The 19,375-nt window shown below is 48.5% G+C and overlaps 1 long non-coding RNA gene across 1 annotated transcript in view; it reads right to left on the bottom strand.

Moving 5' to 3' along the window:
• The window catches only part of LOC109551887 (uncharacterized), a 157,694-nt gene that overhangs the window by 102,156 nt on the left and 36,163 nt on the right, over nucleotides 1-19,375 (bottom strand). The gene's annotated exons all lie outside the window — the stretch shown is intronic.

The following is a 19,375-nucleotide window of genomic DNA, read 5'->3' as shown; positions in this document are numbered from 1 at the left end:
ACTTTCTGCATCTCTGTCACCTGCCTGCCCACTCTGGCATTTGAATTTTCAGGTCTCGGGACACATCATATTCATCTGAGAAACTCTTCTTTTGAGGACATAACAGTGTCCTTATTAGGTCTCTGCTATGTGGCATGTCTTATACGTGAGGCCAAATAAGCCAACACTTCAGTTGAATTAAACCTTTTCTTCTTAGCAAAGAGGGAAACAAGCTCAGTTACAAAAGTCAAAGTGCCCATGTGATTTTTTTAAAGCACAAGTTGTCCAAAGTCAGCGCAGCATCCACCCAAGGAGGACACAGGGCTGGGTGCCCTAGGGCAGCGCTTCTCTTTTAACGTGTGTAGGAACCGCCTGGGGCAGGGCTGGGGGGAGAGGCTGTTAAAAGGCACGTTCAGATCAGTGGGGACGAGCAGGGCCTGAGACTCTGCATTCGAACAAGCTCCAGGGGGAGGACAATCCTGCTGGTCCCTGCACACTCTTTCAGTGGCCACCACCTCTGCTGCTTGGCTGTTTGAAAGAAACATCTTCCCAATCGTTAGGGTGTCCTTGGGACAACCATTTGCCTGGCATCACCATGATAAAGCCCTTTGAGAATGCCCAACTCTTCATTTTAGTCCAGGAAAGGGAAATGTGGAAAGCAAAGGACACACAGCGGGTAGGGTGGGGCTCGGATGCCTTTGCCTTAGCCTTCCTCGCTCCCTACGGCTGACCCCCTGAAGTCCCCAAGTGGGCTATCTCACGGGGTCTCAGACTGTGACCCCCACAATAGGATGGGGGATGCTCTCAGAAGGACCTGAAGATTCTGGCTCAAGTCAACCCTAGTCACAAACCCCAACTTGCCAGCTTGGTGTTTTTTCTGAGCAGCCTTCACAGTTAAGCTCCCGTTCCCAGGGTGTTATTTTTCCAGGTGGCAAAGGGAAGGCCTTTGCCCTCACAATGTCAGGGATCTCAGAGGAAGCAGAAAGAAAACTGACGTGTGCAGAACTGGTCCCCAGGGCTTCTCCCATGGAGCTGTAAACAGGAAGTTGCAGGTACACTCTTCAGGAACACCCTGTGTTTTTCTGCCGGTTCATTCTGCAGCCATTCTGCCCATTCAGATAAACTGGGGAGAGGATGATCAGAAACTCACTGAGCCTGTTGGCAGCCCGCACCTCCCCCTGCACTGACGCTGGCCAGATCTGGTGATAGCAAGGCTGCTGGGCAAAGATTTGCACCCGGGGAGGGGGCAGGCGATGGGTGGTGCTACAGGCTGCAGGGATGTGCCCTCTGATTACTCTAGCCCACTTTCCGCCAAATCCCCTCATGCCACCCCACCCCACCGGCCCAAAGAGACATTTCTCAGGGCCATGGAGGTTTGAGAAGCCAACCCCTGGATGTGGCAGCAGCTGGCATAGCTTTCAACAGCAGGTGAGAGGAGGAAGGGGAGATGGGGTACCCAGGCTCATATCAGGCTGCCGGCTCTAGGCTTTCATTATTGTCCCCTGTTTTCAAAGTTCCAGCTCCAGAGGGGGCTGGGGAGAGCAGAGTTTGGGGATTCGTTCAGCCTAGGTATACATAAAGAGCAGCAGACAAAATGTCCTTTATCAGCTATTTCCCAGGAAACAGAAAATTCTTCTCGTCGCCAGATTAATAAAAGGACAGGGAGACAGCCCTCTCTTCTTCCCTCTCCCCCATGCAGAACACTGAGTCACTGTTCTGACACCCACCGGGAGGGTCCCTGTTGGAGAGAAGGCAGGGGTGGACTGCATGACTTGGGCAGCTGCTAGGAAGACAGGTTTGCTGCCAGCCGGGGCACAGAAATTCTTTCCCAGGAAAGGGGAGGTGACGTAGCCTGCTGGGTAAACTGGAAATTATTAACCACAGGATGAGTAGAATCAAAAAGAGCTGAAAACCGATTGTTGGCTTTACCGGGAGTTGTAAACATGCTAGGAAGAAAAGGACAAATATATTCGAAAAAAAATTTTTTTTTTCCTGAACCAGGAAGCACCATTTCCAATAATTCTGTCAAGTAAAGCTATCAAGTGTTCTCTCCTGCTGGTATTTCAAGGTTGGTTTTGTTATTTCTTCACACAGATGGCCTAGGAAACACTCACTACACTCAATATATTTTTCTTTTCTTTCTCCCTTTTTTGTTTCGCCCAAAGAATCTGGGTCTTTGTAATCTGCCCATTGCTTATTTTCTTTCTATTTCTGATTTAGATAAAACACTGACTTAAAAGGACCTTCGAGACTATTTACATCACAGGAGAATTTGAGATTCTCTTTTATCATAAAAATAATAGGTCCAGCTTCCTACAGTCATCAACTAACATTTTATCGAGCACTTACAGTGTGTCTGGATGGGTGGTAGTTCTATTTTTAAATAGATTTTTGTTGTTGTCGTTATTGAGTTGTATGAGTTCTTTACATATTTTGGATATTAACCCTTTATCAGATATATGATTTGCAGATATTTTCTTCCATTCTGTAGGTTGCCTTTTCATTTTGTTGCATCCTTCCTTTTGCCGTGCAGAATTGTTTTAGTTTGATGTAGTACCCCACTTGTTGATTTTTGCATGTCCAGCCATCCAATTTCTGAGTATTTATCCAAAGGAAATGAAAACAGGATACCGAAAAGATACCTACACTCCCATGTTTATTGCAGCATTATTCACAATAGCCAAGGTATGGAAAGAACCTAAGTGTCCATCAATGATGAATGGATAAAGAAGGTGTGGTGTATTTACATACAAGGGAATATCATTCAGCCATGAGAAAGAAGGAAGTCCTGCCGTTTGTGACAACATGGAGGAAAATGGAGGGCTTTATGCTAAGTGAGATAAGTCAGACAGAGAAAGACAAGTACTGTATGAGACCCCTTATATGTGGGATCTAGAAAAATTGAACTCATTAGAAACAGACAGCAGAATGGTCATTACCAGGGGCTGCGGGGGCGGGGGGGCGGCGGGAGAACTGGGGAGATGCTGGTTAAAGGGTACAATTTGCAGTTAGAAGATGGATAAGTTCTGGAGATCTAATGCACAGCATTGTGATTATAGTCAACAATACTGTATTATATACTTTAAAGTTGCTAAGAGACTAGATCTTAAGTGTTCTCACCCGCCAAAAAGAAATGATCATTATTTGATTTATTTGACGTGATGGAGGTGTTAGCTAACAGGCTATGGTGGGTATCATAATTACCATAATAAATATGGTAATTTATTGCAATAAATACAGTAAATGTATCAAATCAACTTACATGTATACAATGTACACTTTACATTTATACAACGTAATATGTCAATTACATCTCAGTAAAAATAAATTAAAAAGACTGATGTGTGAACAAACCACCGAGAGACTGTATCAACACACAGAGCCTGAATCATTTGCTGTGGGGCCCTGGGAGTCTGCATTCCTAACAGTTTCCAGGTGATGCCAGTGCTGCTGGCCTCTGGACCACACATGGAGTAGCAAAGCTTATACCCCAATCTCATCTAATCCTTACGTCAGGCTGGTGGAACTGATTTCATCAAAAGAAATTAAGGAGTTTTCCAAATGAAAGGGAGGAAGACAGGCCTGAAACAATCTTCAGTTTTGGAACAGGCAATGCCAACATGGAAAGGGGAGCAGATGTGAATAAGATACCTGTGGGCAGGGGCAGGCCCAGGCTTGAGACATCCTCCTTAGCTACAGAAGACAGGAGTATAGACCTCGGGCTTTGGAGACAGAAAGACACAGATTCAAGTTCCAGCTCTGCCATTCTCCAGCTGGATGGTCCTGGGCAAGTAATGTCACCTCTCTGAGCCTTAGCTTCCCCATCTGTAAAATGGGGGTAAAACCTACCACCCAGGGTAAAGAGCAAGTGAGAAACCACATTTCCAGCATTTCACATCTGCCCACCACCTGGTCCCTGCCCCGCACATGGTAGCTCTTCACTCATTCAACAAACTTAATGAACACCTACTAATTTTCAGGTCTGTTCTACACACTAAATAAGAAAGGAAATAGACTGATGCGGTCGCCATAATAATGACCCAATGACCCCCCAAAATGCCCACATCAAAATGTTATCTTACATGGCAAAAGGGATGTTGTAGGTGTGATTAAGGCTAAGGACACTGAGGTGGGGAGACGAGCCTGGATTATCCAGGTGGATCCGATCTCATCACATGGCGACGAAAGTGGACAAACTTCCACATGTCAGAATGCGAGCAGCATTTCTAAATCTTCCAACCCTACTCTGCTTAGATCCTACTCAGAGCAACCTTGAGCTTCTGAGAGGAACTTGGAACCATCTAAGAACCAAGTGTAAGCTTATGTTCCTCACATCTTGCAGTTCTCACCTGGGTAGCTTTCAATTGGCAGGGCGTGGAAATGACCTTCACTCACTTCCAGTTCCTCTGCAGCTGCTGAGGCCTGAAAAACCCCAGAGTCACGGACACGTGCCCCGTGAGCAGCTGCTCTTTGACGCGAGTCTCTCCACTTACGGGAAGCTGGTTTTCCTCGGAAATCAAGGGAGATTGTGGGATAAGTCTTGAGCAAAAGCGAATGCTCCAAGCAAGAGAGATTGAACTGGGGCAGGATGGAGGCTGTTCATTCTTAAGAATATCTTTTTCTTGCTTTAATACACGCAAATTTAAGCCCAGAGGATTTGGGTATGAAAAGCTACACAATCATATACCAAAATGTGTGTTTTTAGGCCCAAGACATTTTTATGTTCCTGACCTTTGTACAGGTGTGTACACTGCCCTGTATCGCATGGCACCCTGCTGAACGTATGTGGCCTGTCTATGATCCAGTGCGTTCAACAGCTGATAATCATGACCCCATTAAGGAGGCTGACTACTTAGTCACTGCTAAGCATTTCAGCGCATGAGGAGCGGTAACAATAGGACAAGAACAGGAATCCCAACTCTGCCAATTACTGGCTTGGAAACCCCGAGCCAGCTACTCGAATCTCAGTTTCTTCATCGGGAAAATGGGAACAATACGACCACATTTCATCAGTTCTAAGATGCACAGTTTTTCACATTTTAGCAGCTCTGAAATCAGAACATGCCATACAGCCAACAGAGCTTTAGATGCGATAAAAAATGGTATTACCCGTCCAACAATCTTGTCGTGAGGATTAAAGGAGATTACACTTACAAAATTCTGAGCCTTGGCTCTGACACATGGTCCTAAAATACATATCAGCAACTAACACTTAATTTCTATCTCCAGCGCTGGGCTCTCCCACACCTGTCCAGTGATCATCTTAACTTGTCCAGGTAGGACCTTGATCTCCTTGCCCCATGCCTGCTCCTCCCCAGTCTTTCCCTTCTTAGTAAACCTTTCACCAGCTGCTCAAGGCCAGAAATGTAAGAGTCATCCCTGAGTCCTCTTTCCCTCATCCCTGGGGCAAAATCCATCCCCTAATTCCCTGAGCTCCATCTTCGAAATACATCAGGAAATTGACCACTTCTCCCCACTCCCACTTCTACCACCCTGGCCAGAGGCACCATCCCCTGTTGCCTTTGCTGTCACAACAGCCTCCTCCTGACCCAGCTCCCGGCTTCCACCCTTGCTGTGTTCCCTCCCACTCTCCAACCGCACAGCACCCAAAGGATCCTTTAAAAGCTAAGTCCCTCCGCTGCTCGGAACCCTACTAGCCTCTGTCCCACTCAGGGCACAATCCGCACCTTCACCTGCTACAAAGCCCTGCAGGACCTGGCCTCTCGGACCTCACATCCTCCCTCCCATGATGCTTCCCCCTGGTTAACATGTCCCTTCCACTCTGGCCACCTTGCTGTCCCTTGCACTTGCCAAGTTCATTCCTGACTCAGAGCCTTCACAGTTGCCATTCCCTCTGCCTGGCATGCTGTTCCCTCCCCTCCTTCAGGTTTCTACATTTCTGTACAAGAGACAATTATGTACTCATTTGCTTATTGTCTCTCTCTCCTCCTAGAATAAAAGCCCCTTGAGGATGTCAGAGACTAACCGTCTCGTTCACTGCTGTTTATCTTCAGCACTCAACAGTGCCTGGCATATAGTAGATGTGCAACATATATGTGTGTTGAGTGACTGAGTGAATGAATTAGTATGCATTAGGTATGCTTTCTGGACATATGAGGATATGCATGTGTATATGTTGTTATAAGCACATATATTTACATACACTATTCATATCTATATGTCTATATTCATATCCCTATCTATATCTATCTGTAGAACACAAAGCAGAACATACTCATTCACAAAGGGATACAAGATTTTATTTCTGGCTCTGTATTCATGGAGGAATTCTAGAGGCAAAACAATGCTGTATTTGAAGAAACGTAAGCCCAAGGTCATACAGCTACCAGGTCCATCAGAAGCCACTTTCCTAACTGCACTGGATCGCCTCTTCAAAATCTCAGCATAAACTATGGGGAAGGAAAAAATAAGAGCCAAAGAATGTTAGAGCTAGAAGGCTCTTCAAGACCTTCTAGCCCAGAGTCAACAAAATGTGTCCTACCACTTTCCCCTTTTGTGCCCTCGGCAGACATCACCAATAGATCACAGTACTTTCCCCCACTGAACTTCTGAGTCCTTCTTAACATATTGCTCCAGGCAGCCTCTGCCACCTAACTGAAATGATCTGCTGTCCCAGATCTGGCCTACCCCAATCAATTTTTGGATTGAGATTCTGAGGCCCAGAGAGGAGCCATTATTTATCCCAAATTTCATAGCATGCCAGAGGCAAAGCCCAGGTCACCATGCTGGACACCTAGTTTATGTTCTCAAGGTCAGACATTAAGCTGGAAGGGAACTTAGAGATTATCTTTAATATGAAATCACATAGTCAGAAAGTCATTTTTTTAAAAAAAGATCTTTCGTTACTTCTGATTACTTCAAAAGATTTTAATCATTTGCAGCCAAAGGCAACTCACTAGTAAAATGAGCTCAGGAATCAGACCACTCCTGGCTGCCAGGAAGTTGCTAAATAGAACCAATTTAGCAATCAAGAGACCAAAAAGAACGTCCTGCCTTTGGGGAGACCAAGAGACAGTTCAGCAAAAATAGAAAGGGGCTGAACAGCTTGAATGGTGGAAAGTGAAGGAAGAGCAACACATTTTCCAACTAAAAATGGAATCAGAACTGTGTTCAGATTCCACCCCTCAGGCAAGGTAGCCCTACCCTCAGCTCGAGACTAAATCCCAATTGTCCAAGCCAAACGTGCAGTCCCACTCCTCTGACAGTAAAACGTGCAAAACTGCATGTGACAAAATTCTGACCATAGTCCTGCTGCAGGACTCGGGAAAGTTTGCTCACTTTTACAATGAGAAACACAGAGAAATTCAGTCTCTTTTGCTTATGGCAAAATGTTGTTGCAACTGAGTGTGATGACTGGGCTGTGGCAGCCACCTTGGCACCATGAGGGAAGCAGGCTAAGGCAGGACTGACAGGCCTAAGTTGCCAGAGCAGTGGGATCAAAGGAAACCAGATGCTTGGTAACATGAAGAACCAGGGAGTCAACAGGCCCTGAAGACACTCTACATTGAATCATAGATCCTCCTTTGTTTAAACTATTCTGAGTTTGGGTTTCTGTTACTTGCTCCCCAAAGCATCCAAACTGGCACATGAAATCACCTCTCCTTTCCTTCTAGAGAGTCAAACAGGCCTAGTCAAAGCTCCAGACCTCTCCCAACTCACAGGCATTGCACTCCCACCCTTCCAATTGTATAAAGACAGAGCAGACCCTCATATCCAAAGGCAGCTGGGAAAGCTCTACCATTACCAAAATATATTCCTGGTGTCTGAATACCACTCTGAGTGAGGCATGGTTCTCTTTAGGTAGGCAAAAGGTCCTGGGATAGACTAAGTCCCCTAATTGTGAAGGAATTAATCATATCTCTTTCTTCTTGTAAGAAACGTGGTCAATGTGTATTACTGGAGAAGCATGTGCCAAGACAGGAGCAAATGTACAGGGGTTTTATTCAAGGAAATGCCCATGGGATTAATGGGGGAGAGAGCAAGGGCTTGGACAGCAGTCAGACCATGATGCACTCTGACCCTGAGTGAGGGAGGGAGGGAAGATTGGGTGGAGATGTCCTAGGCTGCTGTGCTATCACAATGGTTTGGAGGGCCGTGCTTGAGCCAAAGTCTACTGTCAGAGTAGTCCTGTGTCTGCCAGGGATGGCCCACCTTTGCTTTTCTGCCACACAGATGCAGCAGGGGCCCTTAGTCACTTACACACCCTGTAAGCAGAGGGCTGCAAGGGGCATTCCCTGGCTGTCACAGGCAGCTCGGGAAGAAAAAATGGGCTCACGGGGTGGGGGAGAAGGAGACATGGGGGTCCAGCCGGAGATCAAAGTCTGTGATGGTCATGTGCCCTGCCACCCAGGGACTCAGTCAACCTCTTTCAGTGACGTTAGCTCAGTGCACCTATGTGTCACCTGGGTACCTGGTTGCTGTCACTGTTGTGGGAACTCAAGGTCATGGTGTGGTGTAGGCTAGGGTGGCATGAGAGGAAGCTGGGCTCACAAGGTCCAGGAGCCACAGAACCTGGGTATTAGTGTCACTCTGGACTCTCAAGGGCCATGCACTTTGGGGCGGTTTGAGGCAATTCACCTGGTAAACCCCAGCTGACCTCTGACTTATTCATTGTATTGGAAGGATATAAGCTCAAGTGCTGCATCAGAGATACAAAGACACAGTGGCTTAGAGGAGAGAGCAGTCAGCATGTCCCCACATGTCGGTGCAAGTGCAGTGTGGGAACTGGGGCCCAGGCTCCCACACTCTTGTTGCTCTGCCCTCCTTGGAGTGCTGCAGAATCATACTGATGGAATAGTGTTTTAGCAGCACATGTACATGCCAGGCCCCATTCTAAACACTTTATAGCTGTGACTCTTTTAGATAGTAGTATCTCAGTTTTACAGAAAACAAAGAGGTTGAATCACCAGCTCCACCACCTGTGCTCCTGGCGACCATACCCTTCAGTAAGATGCGCGGGGTGAGGCGGGAGCAGTGCATGTCCTCCCCTCTTTAAGGACACAAGACAGACACCATTAGCCAGATGGCCACCCTTGGCTACATGGTTGCAAGGAAGGCTGAGAAATGCAGTCTTTGGCTGGGCAGGCACGGGCAATGTCTCCAGTGAAATTTCTACTCCTCTGCCTGGAATGGCTCTCCCAATCTTTTTGTCATGATTTAGGCTCCCTTTACCATCATTCAAGACTCAGTTCAGTTCATCTTCACTGGGAAGACACTCCCATTCCCCACACTGGCTGGGTTAACGCCCACACCCACCCTAGGCTCCCATAAGTTTCTGAGATTCCTTCTATTTCAGCTCTTATCGTATGTTATTGTAAGATCCTCCCTGGACCCAACAGGCCAACAGACGTTGTTCGGCCCACATGGTGTTTTAAAGAAGACAGAAAAGAAAAATCATACAAAACTCCAAATATTTGTTTTCTCCTTAAAAATCATAAAGTACAGTCATACTGAGCAGTTATTCTTGTGTAGGAACAGTCGACTGGGACTGAGTGGCTCCCTAATCCCTGTGCAGAGGACACAGTACTTTTCACGCAGACCCAACAACACCCTACTGTCTCACACCCTGTCTGCTTCATTTATTTATGTTGCCTGCCTGGCCCCTGTAGGAAGGAGGAAGGAAACCCCCTGGACCACGGGTTTCTTTGGGGGGCAATGTGCATTTCTTCTGGGTGTACCTTGCACTTGGCACATGGTACGTGCTCAAATGCACTCACTGAGCCTCTGACTAGATCCACGGAAACCTTCAGAATTAAATTGCATTGTGGCACCCGCTTACAATCCACCCACCCCTCACCCCAAAGGATTTATATTTAATTGTCTTTGCAGAATCGAAGCCTGCGAGCAACTTCACACTGGAGACCCTTCCCAAACGTTAGAAATGCAGCAGCTTGGCCGGCCTCGTGCTCCAGCCTATCAATAGTCAGCCTGTCTCTGGTAGTGTTTCCTGGGCAGCCGCATTGTTCTTAGTGGCAGAGAAGCAAAGGCGACCTTCTAAGTCCGACCTTCCCCTTGCTTTGCTTAACCCTCCCTGGCGCCCTCCCTCGCATCTCTTTCTCTGCGTGGCACGCCCCAACTGTCTATCCTGCAGGATGGTTTTTTATTTTTTTATTTTTGTCAGCACTCATCAGTGTGGTGGGGACGGGAAATAAGAGCCCTGGCCCATGTGAAAGTGCTTTACCGGGGTCTCCAGGGAGAATCCTGTGCTGCTTGCAGCGCCAGAGGTCACCGTCACCTTGGCCTTGGAGGTGGCCTGTTTACCAAAGTGAAATGAAGATATCAGTCAGATGTCAGGGAAATGCTAATGGCGGGCGCCGGCCAGGGAGCTGGGTGCGCGATTGGCTGGGCCCCGCTATCCCTTCCTTCCCAGTTCTGCAGCACAAAAGCCTCGGTGACTTAGCAACTCTGATAAGAGGTCAATAGGCAAATGTCAGGTCCCCGATTGAATGCTTCTCTTGGCGCGGTTGCAGAGCCTTCCAGACAGCCTCTCTCCCTTTTCCACACCCCTCCATACATCCATTCAACTGGAGGAAGGTTAAGTGTTTGTTTGAAACCCTGGCCCACCCTTTCCCTATCTCTGGCAGGAAAGAAAGCCTCATCCCTCGGGTCCCAAGGTCTGGAAGCACAATGAGAACCGGCATCATTATCCTCTGGCCATAGATGGCAAGAGTGGGGTGTTGACCAGGGCTCATCACTTAGGAGGATGGATGGGACCGGATTCTGCAGCAGAAAAGGACAGGAAACAGTGGAGCCCTGTTTACGGCTGTGTGATAGATAAGCACAGCCGTGCAGCCTCCCCACACTGGGCCTCATTAAGAAGTCACTACCTGAAACAGGACCCCAGCGTCATGAGGCCCAAGATGAAGCAGGCCTATTAGGTCTGTCTCCCAGGGGAGCAGCTCCTTTTCACATTCCTTCTATTGCTTTTCCATCCTGGGGGTTAACATCTGAGATGCGCTTCCCCTGCTCTGCTCCGGGGAGTCAGGCTATACCTCTGCTAGAGCTGGCTAGCACCCCATCATCTTCAGGCACCCCATCATCTTCAGACAGCCCCCTTTCCGCCCTCCCAACTTCAGCTGGCTCCTCCTTTGGGCTCCTTTGTGAGAAGCTAAAGAGTTACTTTGTTTGTATTCAACATCCAGGTTTTTCTGCAAAGTCTTCTTGCTCCCCAGTCAGCAAACTGCTTCAATTCCTTCTCTGGGCTTTTTCCTCCAGCCCTGCATTTGTCACAATAAACCCATCCCTCCAGGGAGCCCTGCCCTGCTACTTTCTAAAGCTAGACCACTCTCTAGTCTGTTGATGGCATTTCAGGGCAAAACAACAGGAAAATGATGATCTCTTCCACATTTCCAGAATCAAGTTTAAATTATCACCAGCTTGCTAAGGCTCTCCTTGCCGCCTATGAAAGAGCAGTGTTAAAAATGTGGTTTCACTTTTCCTGCCACAAGGGTGGAGATTGAAAAAAAAAAAAAGCCCCCTGGTTCCTTCCAAGCCTGAGAGCAGAACTTTGGGGTCCGTCGGCCATGACAAGTTCCTTTTGTTCCCAGCGGTCACCGACTTTGTGCTCATCTGGTGAGCACTGCCAGTAGGATTTTGCAGCAGGAGTGCACAGTCCTGCAGAGAGGGTAAGACCAAGAGAACAGTGCTCACCAGCAACCCAGCAACGGGGACTCAGGAGTTCTTTTAAAGCTTGGAGGATGACTGACGAGCTCCCCTGTGGGACACATGGCCTGGGAGGCAAGGATGGCAGGAGATGAAGTCCCTGAGTTGATGTCTGCGCGTTCTCCCTTCTCATATTTCACGGGAAATGGGGAGTGTCTGGGTGGTGGTGAGCACGGCACGGGCCATGGAGAAAATCACTCCCTTAAAGTTCAGGAAAAACAGTGACAAACAGAGCAGTCTCAAATTGTTTTCTCTTCTTCAGGAAATCAAGTCATGTCTAGAAGGACTGGCCCTGTGTGTGCTTGGGTTTTTCAGAGGATGGAGGGTCCACAGGACCACAGGGACCGGGGACTCTTGTGGAATAAGTGGGAGGCCTCACACTTATCCCTTTCTGCTGGCTATTTTCCCTTTGTGCCCTCCACCAACCCCCAGAGCGATTCCCAGCCCTGGAAGGTTGACCCCTCTGGACTGTGTCACTCAGTCTCACTCAGCCTCTGGTTTCTGGTTGTTTGCCCAATAGGAGGCACTAAAAAGAAATGGGAAGTGAGGAAGGGAGAGAGGTTGGGGCATTTCTTCCCCGTTGCTGTCTTCCTAAGGCACAGGTCTCTGGCAGTTGTGTGACTCTTCAGACCTGGGGATGGTAATGGCTTCTGCTATTATTAGTTGTATCAGTTATCTACTGCTGTGTAACAAATCACCCCAAATGTAGGGATTCAAGGCAATCATCATTTATTTGCAGATGATTCTGCAGTCAGGGCTGGGCTCATCTGGGCAGTTCTTCTGCTGGTCTGGGAATCACTCATATAGCTGCCATCATCTGACAGGTTGACTAGGTGGATGACCTGATTGGGGATTGGGGCTGTCTGTTGGCTGGGCGCCTTGGTTCTCCTCTACATGGCCTCTCATCATCTAGTAGGCTAGACTAGGCTTCTGTACCTGGAAGTCCAGGTCAGCTTCCGAGAAGCTGAAAGCAGAAGTTGCAAGGCTTCCAGAAGCCTTGCTTTGGACCTCTCACAACACCACTTCTAGCACTTAACCAAAGCAAGTCCCAAGACTAGGCCAGAGTCAGGAAGTGGGAAAATGGACTTTGTCTTTTAACAGGAGCAACTGCAAAGTCTTTTTGCAAAGGGGCCTGGATACTGGAGTGGGAAGGATCTGTGACCATAACTTGCAACCTAGCACCATAGTTTTTGGATACCTCAAATTCTTAGGTTCTCTTAATTTTCCATTCCCATGCGAGTGGTGCCTTCATTAATCTCTCTTCAATAGAATCATCTGAATGACGTTCTATTTCCTGCCAGGACCCTGGTAAATATACCTTACGACAGTAGCACTATCTCTGTTCACTGTATAGTTATTATTGCCATTGTTGTTGACATGTAACCCTTGACTTGCTAGCAGTTTGATTTGCAGAGTCACGCTTATATCCTTTGTGCATTTACAACTGTGGCATTTCATGTCCAATGCAGCCCTACTCATATGAAGAAAAGCTGTCTCATCAGGAGCAGCTAACACTTTTCTAGCACGCACTATGGCCCAAACACTGTCCGAGAATTCTGTGTGGTCAAGATCTGACTCGATGCACACAGCAGCCCTGAGAAGGAGACACCCCCTCACAGAAGAACAAACTAAGGCACTGACAGGTTAACTAATTTGCTCAAAGTCACACAGCAATTGGGAGAATGACTGTCAAAATCTTCCCAAAGAAACTTTTCTGGTTTTTTTTGGCATTGATATTTTTTCAGCTTGTGAAGAGTCAGAAATCACAAAGAATTTAAGAAATCTGAATGTCGTCCAGCATCACATGCAATAAAATGGGCATGATCTGCTCTCCTTTGTACAGTGTAATTGATAACTGTGTCAGAATGCTATGAAATATGTAGGGCATAGGTATATAGCATGTCTTAAATTTATCCCTGTGTATGTTGATTTCTATAGACAGCTAGGCATCAGATCCGTGGTCTGGAATGCATCCCTGAAAATCAGACATGGCTTATATTATTTTGCCTTGCCTCACAGTTACACAGCACAGACTGTGGCTATTCCACTATATTCCACTGGGGGTTTGCTTTGAGTATCCACTGTGCTCAAGTCCACTCTCACTGGCTTGTTATTGCAGGGCTGCTGGTGCTCAAAAAATCAGACCCTTGCCCACAGGTGAGTTTCTGGGGCCTGGTTAGTAAAACATACGTCAGAGTGCACTCAAACCTCCATCCAGCTGTCCACTGGGGCGTGGCTCTCAATGTCAAGAATAAGCAAAACCCTAGAAATATTTTCTTGAAGAAGGGCACTGTATTTGTTTTGTGGAAGGTGTCTCTGTCATTGGAAGATAAAACGATTCCATTCTCCCACCTGGAGTGCCTGAGTAGCTTTCTGATTGGCAACCCTGCTTCTTGCCTTGTGCCCATCCAATCCATCCTCCATCCAGAAAGCAGAGAGATACTCTTAAAACATAAATCAGGTCATCTGTCTCTCCCCTGCCTCCAAACTACCAAAACACATTCAGCATCTCCCTCAGACTCCTTCCTATGATTGTGCCTACTTCTCTGACTTCATCTCATGCCCTTTCCTCCTTGGTCACCCAGGCTCCGGCCACACATGCTTCCTCGCTGCTTAACAGACATGCCAAGATCACTCCCTGCACAGAGGCTCTGCACTTGCTGTTTCTTCTACCTAGGATGCTATTCCCTCAGATCTCTGTTTGGCTGGCTCTTTCTCGTCGTCTTGCCTTGAATGTCACCTCCACCGAGAAGCCCTCCCTTCTTGCTCTTTCACATCACTCAGTAATCACAGCACTCATCACTAGCAGTATCTTTCTAGTTACTTAGCTGTGCACTTTCTTTTCCCCGTGAGCAGATGAGCTCCATGAGAGAAGCAGCACTGTGTGGGGTCACAGACACAACCCACTGATTCTGGGTCCGTCTCCAGGTGGCTCCCAGTTCACAGTTCTAGCCACAGCACCAGCCTGCTTCTGGAACAAGTGCTGGCATTTTGTCCTCAGCAGCTTTGGAAACCAGATCTCATTCCCAAACCTCGTGACTCAGTCGGCAGCAAGAGAGAAGGCTGGGGTGGGGACACAAGGGTGCCTTCAGTCTTGAGAGAGATAGCAGCCCTCCAAGGAACCGAGCCACAGATAAAGCCTGAGAATCAGTCCCGAGGGCTGCCCTGTTCGCTGGAAGCTGACCCTCTCCTAAACCCTGCCAGCTCTCAGCATCTCACGAACTCGGCTATCTCCCAGCCTTTTGAACGTGCCACTATCGCCTAGCTACGGAACTACCACGCAGATAGGGCTCCAGGGATGAAATTAGATTTCCCTTTGCAGAACAAAGACAAACACACACTCCTCTAGCCCATCCTGGGAGAGCTGCATGGGGAGGGGCTGCTTCGGGGCCAGGCATTGAAAGCCCATGGGCTGTCTTGCTTGCTTCAGCAGTTCCTGGCAAAGTGCAACGGAGTTCTCCGGCTTTGAAATCTAATTGCCTGCCCATGGCTGTGAATCCATCTCCAAAGGCAAAAAAAAAAAAATTATATATATATATATATATATATATATGTTTTAAGTGAGGGGGTGAGGGGGACGGGGACAGTTCTCGCGGAACCAGCCGAGATGAGCCCATTTAAGCTTTGGCATGATACCTTTGGGGGAGGCCAATTTTTAATACTCTAGTCTGAGAAGCTCCTGTTTAAAAGAGAAAGATCCATAAATGCAGCTTCTGTCAGTAATGAGAAAATGGAAATCACAGGCAAAAATCAGAAAACTCATTCCCCCAGAATCTTAATGATCTCCAGAATAATTGTGCTGGTTTCTCAAATCAAGGAGTGAACGGTGACAGCTCCGGATTTTCCTATGAGGGTCAGATGGGATCATGTTTTTTTAATTGGGCTCATTTCTAAGCCACGTGCTTGTCATGATGCCTTAATCCCTTCGCTGTCCCCCAGAAAAATGCTTTCTCTCTCCGTGTTTCCCTCAAACAAATGCAGCTTCTCAAAGGCGATATGAGCCTCCCTCTCTTGCAAACAGATTTCTTATCATATGACTGCTCTGCTGTGAGTGAACTTGTATTTCTCTTGCATAAGAGAGCAATTTCCTGAAGGTTAGAAAAAAGGGGGAAAAAATCCAACTGCTAGCCGCTCCTCGTTTTCCATGTAAATATCTAGAGCCTCAGCTCCCAAATACAATGGGAAAGAAGCGGCTTTATTTTGGGAGGATGAATATCAGTCTTTCAGATGGCAGTGAAATGCTTTCTTGCATTTGTTTTATTTGGCTGGACTCACAGCAGGAAGAAATTCGTTAACAATTTTAAGGGTTCTCCAGGCCAAAAGATACCTTCTGGTAAGATCTCCTAGCAGCTTAGAGTTCAACAATAATTAACAAATTAGAAAACTCTGCCATTATGGCCGAATATGAATTAGTGGCCTTAATTTAGGAGGCTTAAAACAAGGAATGAGATCTTAAAAGTAATAAAAATAATAATGAGCTTCAGGATTAAAAAAAAAAAGGAAAGTGTAATTTCTGAAGTGTGCTCAGAGGTATGAAAGGTGACAGCAGCCATCGATTACATAATGAAGCACCAGCTCTCTGACAGACATTGGCCATACCGTGAAGTCTCAGGGGAGCCTCAGATCTGTCTTGGCCAGTTCACTCTCCTTCTAGTTTCTGGCTACCAGCTTTATCCCACCCAGAGAGGACAGTGGGTCCTGTCCCGGGTGAGTGTGAGGGTCAGCTCTGCTAGTGGGGGTGGAGTGTCAAAGAAACAGGGAAGAGGGAGGGAAGGAGGCTAGGGGGGAAGAGACGACCATTGTACAGTCATTAACTGATTGAATAAAAGCTTGTTACGTATCCATTATGTGCCACTCACACTAGGTGCCCAGGAGACAGTAGCGAGCAAAGCAAGACCCCGCTCCAGCCCTCTTGGAGCTTATGGAGGAGATAACTTCAACCACATAAATACATGAATAAATAAACACAAGACTGTTGCTTTGCTGAGTGTCACTGGGAGCACATGAGTGCAGGAATAACCAGGAGACAAGACCTGTGTGGTAGGCAGCGTGTCTGGGGTGTGAGGGAGTTTGGGGTGAATGCCCACTAGGTTTGAGTGCTTTCACATGCCACGTCCTGCCTAAGTATTCTTACAAGCATCATCTTATTCACTTCTCACACCAGCCCAGTGGGGCAGATGCCATTATAATCCCATTACAGACAAGTCCCCTTAGGCTCAGCGAGGTAATATTGCTGCCCAAGGTCACAGGGCTTATGATGTTCAAGAGCTCAGACTCATAGCCAGGTGGACCTGTCTCCATCGCCCATGACCCTGAGCAAACAGCATAGAGTCCTCCCAGGAGTGGCAGAGATAGGCAAGGCCAGCCTCCCCGTCCTTGCCTCCCTGCACTTGCCTCCCCTTCCACTCTCAGGCAAGCACACACTCATGCTCTCTCACACGCACACTCACACAGTCTTTACACACACGCGCGAGCACGTGCACACACACACACACACACACATGCACACCCCCTGTCCTCCTGCTCCCAGAAGCCAAGGTGACCCTCAGCTTGCTGCCAGCTTCCCCACTTCCTTCCTCCCCAGTTGAAATGTTCCTTCGGGTCCAGTGTGACTCAGGCTATGAGCAAAGGGAGATGCTGAGCTCCCACCAAGGGTGCAGCTGAGTATCCCTGAGGAAGCGGCATCTGACCTGGACCTTGGAGAGTGAACAGGCATTTGCTCAAGAGAGCAGAAAGAAGAGCTTTCTGGGAAGCTGCACGTGGAAAAGTGTGGGCACGTGAGAAGCAGAGCACATCTGGGGAGAGAGGATAACGTCGGGTGGCTGGCTCAGACGTCCCCCTCCCCACTCCCCTCAGCACCCCCCTACAGCCTGCTTCTCCCCAGGATCCCCCGTCTCAGCAGAGGTACCACCAGCCCCCCAGGGTCACAAGCCACAAATACAGGCGGCACCCTGGCACCTGCCCACTCACTCGTCCAAGCTGTCACCAAATCCTCCTAAATATAACGCGAATCTGCCCACTGCTCCGCCCCATCTTTGCTGCTGCTGCCGCCCGCCTTCCCGCACCCCCAGCTCCTCCTGGACTGCCGTCACAGGCTCCTGACAGCGCCCCCGCACCCATCACCCTGCACTCCTGGAGCAGCCGAGGTGGCCTTCCTCTCTGCACATCAGAATCCCTGCTGAAAACCGCTTCCCAGGGCACCGCTCAAACACTCCTCCCTGACAAAGACTCCCGCCCCCAGACTAGGTCAGATGCCCTGTTTTGTGCCTCATGACTTGCCCTTCTTTCCCTCCCTGATGCTCAGCAAAGGTGACACTTCCGCATACACGTCTGTGATTGCCCGGTCTGACACTTGGGGCTACAGGAGAGTAGGCACTGTCCCCACCCATCCCCGGTCCTACACACAGCAAGCCTGCTGTAAATTTTTTTTATGGGTAGACGCTAAAGCCTGGAAGTATGGCACAGATGGGACCTGTAGGCGAGTGGGGGAGAAGGACGCACTCCCGGAGGGTCTCCGTCACCACACTGCAAGGACGGCCTTGGCAGTCTCTCTGGGATGGAAGGGTTGCACTGACCTCCTTCTTCCCCGCTGCGGGCAGACTTTGGAAAATGGCTTTGGGCTCACTGCAGGGCACCTCTCTCCACGGGCAAATTTGGATTGCTGAGAAAACAAACCTGGGGAAGGTATTTGGAAGGCGAGGTGCTGCCACCTGCCACCCATAGACAGGCGGCACCTCGGTCCCTCCCACAAGCTTGGATGCCCAAGGATGCCCAAGGCTCAATAGGGCCCTGGAAGCTGGCAAGGTGGCCAGTACCTTCCTCGGGCTCCAGAAATTCCAGCCAGGCAGCTGGGGAAGATGGGGGGATGCCTTCTTGGTGGGCTGTACAATGCTAATGACATTTCTGCAGCTGCCTGAGAGGCAAAGAGGTAGATAGTCGTACTCGTGACGACTCCAGGCCCCCAGGCCAGCCAAAGAGTCCTGGCAGTCATAACAATGCATCCGAGAAAGGAGGATTCTCTGGGTCCCCATGCCATGGCCCAGCCAGAAACATACCACGGAAAACATTCATTCATCCATTCCTTCATTCACACGGCAGACGATGACAGCCTTCCTTGATCCGGGCCCTGGGGCTACAACGGAGCTGGTCCTGTCCTCGTGGTATTTAGAGCTGGTGCAGGATGAGCAGGTGGGGTGCTAAAGGCACCTGGGCCCTGGGCATGTTTGTTTGTTCTTGAAAGAAAATGGCTTCCAACATTTAAAACAGGCCATTTCACATCAAAGTCTAGATTTCTGGCTTCTCTTAAAAAAAAAAGCTGGAGGATTCCATTCCCTCTTGGCTTTAATTCCTGCCACCCCCCCCCCCCGAGATGGTCATGACCTCAGCACCCCATCAGTGCTCCCACTCTCTGTGGACTTACACTCAGTCCTATCAGCTCTCTGGCCCTTGTCAGCACCTGAGAGGGACAGTCAATCATCAGATAATCCTCCTACTGGCTGATCACGTGTGCGATGAGGGACACAGAGGAAAAACAGAAGAGGGTTCCTGAGCCCTTGGCCTGATGGGGTTGTGGTCCTCCCACTACGGAATGCAGGGAAGCCTCCTGTTGGCCCCCGTTCATCTGGGTCACCCAATCCTGTCCTCTGAGGCGGATGAGCTTCAGACCCAGCGATGTTCTCGAGACCAAGGCAGCCAGGTGTGGAGCGAGTCACCT

This window comes from Tursiops truncatus, chromosome 3 (assembly GCF_011762595.2).
Source record: "Tursiops truncatus isolate mTurTru1 chromosome 3, mTurTru1.mat.Y, whole genome shotgun sequence".
NCBI lineage: Eukaryota > Metazoa > Chordata > Mammalia > Artiodactyla > Delphinidae > Tursiops > Tursiops truncatus.
The sequence above is the reverse complement of the archived record's forward strand: the minus strand, read 5'-3'. Positions and strand labels throughout refer to the sequence as shown.